Source organism: Octodon degus, unplaced genomic scaffold, assembly GCF_000260255.1.
Source record: "Octodon degus isolate 3935 unplaced genomic scaffold, OctDeg1.0 scaffold00448, whole genome shotgun sequence".
NCBI classification, from domain to species: domain Eukaryota; kingdom Metazoa; phylum Chordata; class Mammalia; order Rodentia; family Octodontidae; genus Octodon; species Octodon degus.
In genome coordinates, this window is record NW_004525024.1 from 281559 (window position 1) to 288947 (window position 7389).

A 7389-nucleotide genomic window follows, 5' to 3' on the forward strand; every position below is an offset into this window, starting at 1 on the left:
AAAAAAAAAAAATGTCATCTCTGTAATCTAACTTTGTTTACAGGGATTGGTGGGTATATATTAACTGGCAATGGCTTATATCAACTTGCAAGAATTGTTGATAATTTTTAGAAATATATAAACCAATTGTTATCACTTGAGTAATTTGATATCAACCTTGGTGAATTTTATATCACAGAAAGCAGAAATTGACACAAATCAGTCCCTTTCTTGATTATTCCTGTCACTGGGACACAGTAACACAACTTACAGGAGGAGAAGATCACTTGACTTGCAGCATCCTGAGTTTAGCCCAAATTTAGCTACTAAGGCAGAAGGTTCAGTGGAATGGCAAAGTAGGGGAATATTTCCCATGCCCTGGTGACCAAGGAGTGAAGAAAGAAGAGAGAAACAGCAAGGATATACACATACCCACCAGGTCTTGCCCTGTGATCTGTGTCTCTCCAACCATAGTGGTGAGATAGTTTCACCCCCTAATCCAATCATTGTCCAAACACATGAAGCATTTGGAAGACATCTTAGTTGACAAACCACTTAAGAGTATCTTCTCCAGTTGCATCCATTTACTGACAAAAGATTCAAATTTATCCTGTTTTATAGGTGAATAATACTCCTTTGTGTAAAAATACTACATATTCTTCACCCATTCTTCAGTTGACGGTTATCTGAGTTGTTTCCAGGATTTAGCTATGACAAATTGCACTGCTATTAACACGGATACACATATTCACTGTGGTATGGGGTTTTCAGTTCTTCTGGGAAAATACCAAGAAAGTGAATAGCTGGCTTGAATGTGACCTCCAATCCTAGCTTTTCAAGGAATTTTCATGGTTTTCATAGTGGTTTTACTGTCTGCACTACCACCAACAGTGTAGAAGGGTTCCTTTCTCTCCAGAGCCACTCCTGCTTTTGTTATTGGATGACTTTGATGTTAGTCACTCTTTTTGAAATTATATGGAATCTCAGTGTTGTTCTAATTTTCATTTCATGAATGACCAATGATGCTAAACATTTTTTCATATATTTACTTACCATTTGTATTTCTTCCTCTGAGAAGTGTACATTCATCTCAGATGACTATTTTTGGATTATGTCTGTGAGTTGAAGGGTGATTTTTTAATTCTTTATATGTTATAGATAGAAGGCCTTTGTTGAAGGGACAGTCATCTATAATTTTATTTAGAAATCTAATTTTTTTCCAGTTTGTGGGTTTTCTTTTTACTCTGTTGGACATTTGCTTTGAAGAGCAGAAACTTCAAAGAGATGAGAAACCAGCTGTTGATTATTTGAAGTATTTCCTGTTCAGTTTGGTTTTTGTTCATTGACTCTCTGCCTATCCCTATGTCTTTAATATTTCTACCTACATTTTTCTCCAGAGTTTTTCTGTTTTAATATTTAAATCTTTAATCCATTTTGAGCATAGCTTTGTACATGGTGATAGGCATGGGTCTAGTGTTAGCTTTTAGCATACAAAAAGCAAGCATTTCAAGCACCATTTACTAGAGACTATCTTTTCCCCAGTTCCACACACAAAAGGCTATCTTTATTCCAGTGAGCATGTTTGTCCCAATAAATCAAACTTGTATGTGCAAACATTGCATTATCTCTTTAGTGTGAGAACCTAAAAGAAAGAAATTGAATTTGAAGGGTACAGTAGATAGTGAGAAAAGAGAATGAACTTATTCAAAAGGAAAGAGTTGTTGGGTAGAGGAGGACAGGAGACAGAGTGGGGGAAAGAGATTTACCTATGTATGTAAGCAGGATGGTTTGGACAACTGCACTGCACTGTGCATTTCTTCTGGTCTATGGAAAGAGTCAGTTAAGGCTTTAATTCATTTTGTCTCATTTTTTTAATTGTTTGTACTTTTTCTCATTTTAATTTTTTTTCTTTCTTCTTCAATGTCACATGCATATATCCTGTAATATGAATAGCTGGTTAGAAGACAAGATTATGTATTACAAAAAATATTGTGAACATTTTATTTCTTTTTTAAGTGTAATTTTATATAACTTGTATTTTTTTCTGCTTTAATTCTAATTTCTATACTCTTTTTTTAAAGTAAATAAATCTATAAGCTAAAACAGCTCCGGATGCAGAGAGTTGTTAAACATTGACTACATACTGCAGAGTATTTTATTATTTTCACAGGTTTTGTTTTTCAGTGTATGCTACATACCTGTGATGTTCCTTATGTGTGGGATGTGTGGAGGAGAACACAAATGTGCAATGGCCAAGGACAGCAGAGAACTTTCAGTTAACAGATTTCAGTAAATCTTTAAACAGATTTCAGTAACTGAAATAAAGTGATAAAAATATCATTTTGTACAAGAATTTTTTACTTTAATGTTGTAATAAATGTTCTTTAAATTGTGGTCCAAAAGGATAGATACATCATTACTCTAATTTCCATAAGAATCAGTTCTTTTTAATCACAACCCCAGGTGGAGCATAGTGCCTGTAAGACATCATACACATAATAAGCACATAATAAGAAGTTATTCTGTAAAATAAATAAAATATCATTTGGATTAGGAGGAGCTCTCATCAGATTATCATGATTGGTGACTATGCTTTGAGCTTGTGAAATATTTCTACATGTTTTAGTGCTAACTAACTATATCTGAATTATAAAAATTAGCTACACAATAGAGTCAGTTTATAGTAATATATTTACATTGTATATAACCACAAAATAATAGATCAAAAGCGATAATTATTTTTCTAATCACATTTCCTGTATTACCTGAACTGATCCTCCAATAGCATTGTGCTAGACATAGTTTGTTCTTATTTTACTAATGAAGAAGCAAAAACAGGAACTTAACATATTCTAAATAACATTTCTAGAAATGGAATCAGGACTTAGGATTTAGTTGTGGAGCTAATATGTTCTTCAATGTATTACTACATGTTGATTTGCTTTATATGTAATTCATTTTTCCTTGATAATAGAGATTATTCTTTACAGAAAGAAAAATAATTTGTGTACATAAGCTAATTTCTTAAACTGATATTTTGAATTGACAAAAAATAATGAAATAAAATATACCACAACATGAAGCAATCAACAAACTAAGTTGTGTTTGAACTTTACAAAGTTAACTCAGACTGCTGGGAAAACAAACCAAATATGTTCAGGACCATACATTTAGGTATGAAGACTGGAATGACACTAAATTGACTCTCTTATCGAGAAAACCACTCACTTTAGATATAAGATCCCCTTTTTACTCAAAGACAAAATGAGGAAAGAAAAGATGGCACTAACAAATGATGTTCTTCTACTCTAATGATCTCATTAGTTCCCACAGCAAGAGAACAATCTTTGTTTTCAACAAATAAGATTTTATATGTTATTCTATAAATAATCCATTGATAACGCATTAAATAAATCATTAAGTAATATAACTAGAATCAGTGTTACTAATGCTAGACTAAATCATAGCTAGAACTTAGTACTTACCACTGCCAGTCACATTTCTATGAATAAATATAATTTTACATGCATTCAGTTAATCCTCCCAACAACACATGTTGGGGAAGTGAGACCTTCCACCTGCTCGCCTGCTCCTTAGATCCCTTTCCAGCCAGAGACCAGAGATAGCGTGCTGCAGCAGGAAGAAGCTGAGCACATAAGCCAAACCCATGATAAGCACGTCTGGAGGAGTTTGAACTTGGTAGATCCAGACTGAGTAATCTGAGACACTTTACCAGAACCTGATCTATGAGAGCATCCTTTTTTTTTTGTCTCTGATCAAAAGAGGTGGTGACAGGTAACCAGGGTGAACTAGTCTGCCAAGAAGACCTGATGTACATCAAGGGGAGGTGATCAAACAAAAAATAAGGGAACTAACTTATGTACAAATTTCTAATTTACTATCTGCTTAGCTACACAGACATGATGTCTACTCTTATGCTCCTAAAATATAAACCCAAAAGTTATAAAAGTTTGTCAACTACTAAATGTCACTACCCTTTTAGTGTTCCTAATTGCAGTGCTATAGCTACAAAGCTGTAACTGCCTTAACCACATACTCTCTCTTGGGTAAGAATATTGGTAGGACCTAATGTAATAACTGTACCAAAGCACTACACTAAAGGTCAGAGGACAGTGTTACACAAAATGACAAAGAGAAGGAGAAAAATATATTCTCAGGCTGTAAACCCTCCCAGAAGAAATGCACAAGACATTAGTATAGAAGAAATTGGAAATCACACACCTGACATCTCTGAAATAATAGCATCTAAAGTAAAGAAAATCCACAGAAATGTACAGAGGTAATAAGATCAGAAATAATCCCTGCAGTAAAAGAAATGATAACTATAATGAAAGAATTACTAAGTGCTTCTAAATAAGACAATACCAAAAAATACAAGAGAATTTAGATTCTTTGAATGAGTAATATAGGAAAGAAATAGAATGCATGAAGAAGATTCAAAGAACTATACAGGAAATTAAAACCTCAATTATAAGCTGCCAAAGCCATTTGAATGAAAGTGAAGATAGAGTTTCAGACCTTGAAGACACTGTTGCAGCTATTGAAAAGGTAAGAAAATATCTCTTAAAACATATAGGAAGAAGGACAAAAGTACTTAAAGTCCTCCAAGATAATAAATTCCAACCAGACTGCTATAACATGCAAAACTCTCTTTCAAATTTGGTGGAGAAGTAAAATATGTCCATGACAAAGAATAGCTAAAAAATTTCATGTTCACAAAGTCAACCCTACACAGACTACTAAAAGATTTCCTAGGGAGTGACAAAATTGACCACAACTCCATGAATGAGAATGGAAAGAACCCACCAAATAAGGCAAACAATTCAACACAGAAGAAAAAGGGATATACAACAGCAGGTATATAAAATATCAATCATCAGTAAATTATAGCAATCAATGTAAATGGGCTAAATTCAGCAATTAAAAGAGATAGACTGGTACAGTGAATTAGGAAGGAAATTCCAACAATGTGCAGTATACAACAAAAACACTTAGCTCATAAAGAAATTCATAGGCTGAAAGTCAAAGGATGGAAAACAATATTACATGATCCAGCACCTGAGAAAAAAAGAACAGGAGTAGCAATCCTGTTTGCAGACATTCTTAACTTCAAACCAAGAATGATCAAACAAATTAAAGAAGGCCATTATATCCTGGCTAGGGAAAAAAATGCAAGAGGAAGATGTAACAGTCATAAATATGTAGGTAAAAAACATGGAGGCCCCAACTACATAAGACAAATCTTAATGGACGTGAAAAATCTAATATCCAATACCACAGTCTTAACAGGAGACCTTAACACCCCCTTATCCCAAAAAGACCATTAAAGCAGACAAAAAATAAGCAAAAATGAAGCATAGCTCAACCAGAGCTTGGAACAAATGGATTTAATGGACATATACAGCGTTTCCATCCAAACACACCTGAATACATATTTCTTTTAGTTGCACATGGGAGATTTTCTAAAATAGATTTCATACTAGTCCTTAGGTCATGCTTAAGTATATGCAAGAAAACAGAAGTTGTATATTATCTGACCGCAGTGCAATGAAACTGGAAATAAATGACAAAAGAAACCACAAAATCCCCATCAATGCATGGATATTAAACAATACCGTCCTCAGTAACCATGAGTTACAGATGATGTCAAACAAAAAATTAAACAATATCTACAATTCAATGAAAATTCAAGCACAATTTATAAGAAATTGTGGAATGTAATGAAAGCAATTCTGAGGAGAAATTTATAGCTGTGGACTCACACATTAGGAAAACAGAATGGGAACAAATAAAACCCTAATGCTGCAACTCAAACATCAAGAAAAAGAAGAGCAAACCAAACCCAAAGTCCAAAGATAGGAAGCAATTGTAAAGATTAGACCAGAAATTAATGCAATTGAGACAATGCAAACAAAGAAAAGAATTACTGAATCAAAAAGCTGGTTCTTTGAAAGATTAAATAGAATTAATAAGCCCCTAGCTATCCTCATTGAAAAGAAGAAAGAGAAAACACAAATTAAAGCAATACGGAATGCAAAGGGAGAAACTACCACAGACCCTGTGAAAATTCAGATCGTCAATAGCCATTTTGAGAATCTTTAAGCTCATAGATCAAAGATACAGAAGGAATAGACAGATTGGTAGAAAAATACAAATCACCAAAACTGAATAACGAAGACATAAGAACTGTAAATACCCAATATCAGTCAATGAGATGAAAAATGTAATTAAAAAAAGAAAACTACCAACAGGGCCAGAAAGATGGCTCAGTGGAATAAGTGCTTCCCTGGCAAGTGCAAGGGTCTGAGTTTAATTCCCAGTTCTGCCAAAAACAAACAAAACAAAACAAAACAAAACCAAAAAAGAGACTATGGACAAATAAAATTCCAGGTACTAATGGATTCATAGCTGAATTCTACAAAAATTTTACAGAAGATATAATCCCAATACTCCTCAAACACTTCAACAAAATTGAAAAGAAAAGATTTTTCCCAAAATCAATCCTTGAGGCAAGTAATATACTGATACCAAAACCAGAGAAAGATGCAACCACAAAAGGGCACTACAGGCTCATCTCTCTCATAAACGTATATGTAGCAATCCTCAATATAGAACTAGCAAATAGAATACAGTAAATTATCAAGAGATTGTATACCATAACCAGGTAGGATTCATTCCTTGGATGCCAGGAGGGTTCAACATGCACAAATCTATAAATGTAATAAGCAATATCAATACAGTCAAGTCCAAAATCCACATGATCATCTCAGTTGATGCAGAAAAGGCTCTTCACAAAGTCCAAAACTCATTCATGTCCAAAGTCCTACAGAAAATCAGAATATATGGCCTCTACCTCAATCTAATAAATGCCATATATGACAATCGAATGGTTAACATAAATTTTTGAACTGGGGATTGAACTCAGGCCCTTGTGCTTGCCAAGGAAGCACTTATACTACTGAGCCATCTCCCTGGCCAGGCTAACATAATTCTAAATGGGGAAAAACTGAAATCTTTTACTCTTAGATCTGGTACAAGACAAGGATGTCCTCTATCACCATTCCTATTCATTAGCTAGAGCCATTAGACAGGAGATAGAAATAAAAACAATAAGAATAGGAAAAGAAGGGGTTAAACTATCATTATTTGCAGAAGAAGACATGATACTTTCCTTGGAAGACCAAAAATCTCCACTAAGAAGTTACTAGAATTAATACAGAAATTCAGTAGCATAGCAGGATACAAAGTCAGTACCCAAAAGTCAATAGCATTCCTCTACACAGATAGCAAACATACTGAAAGAGAAATTAGAGAAACAATAACTTTTACAATAGCACAGGAGAAAATGAAATACCTTGGAATAAATCTAACTAAAGAAGTAAAAGATCT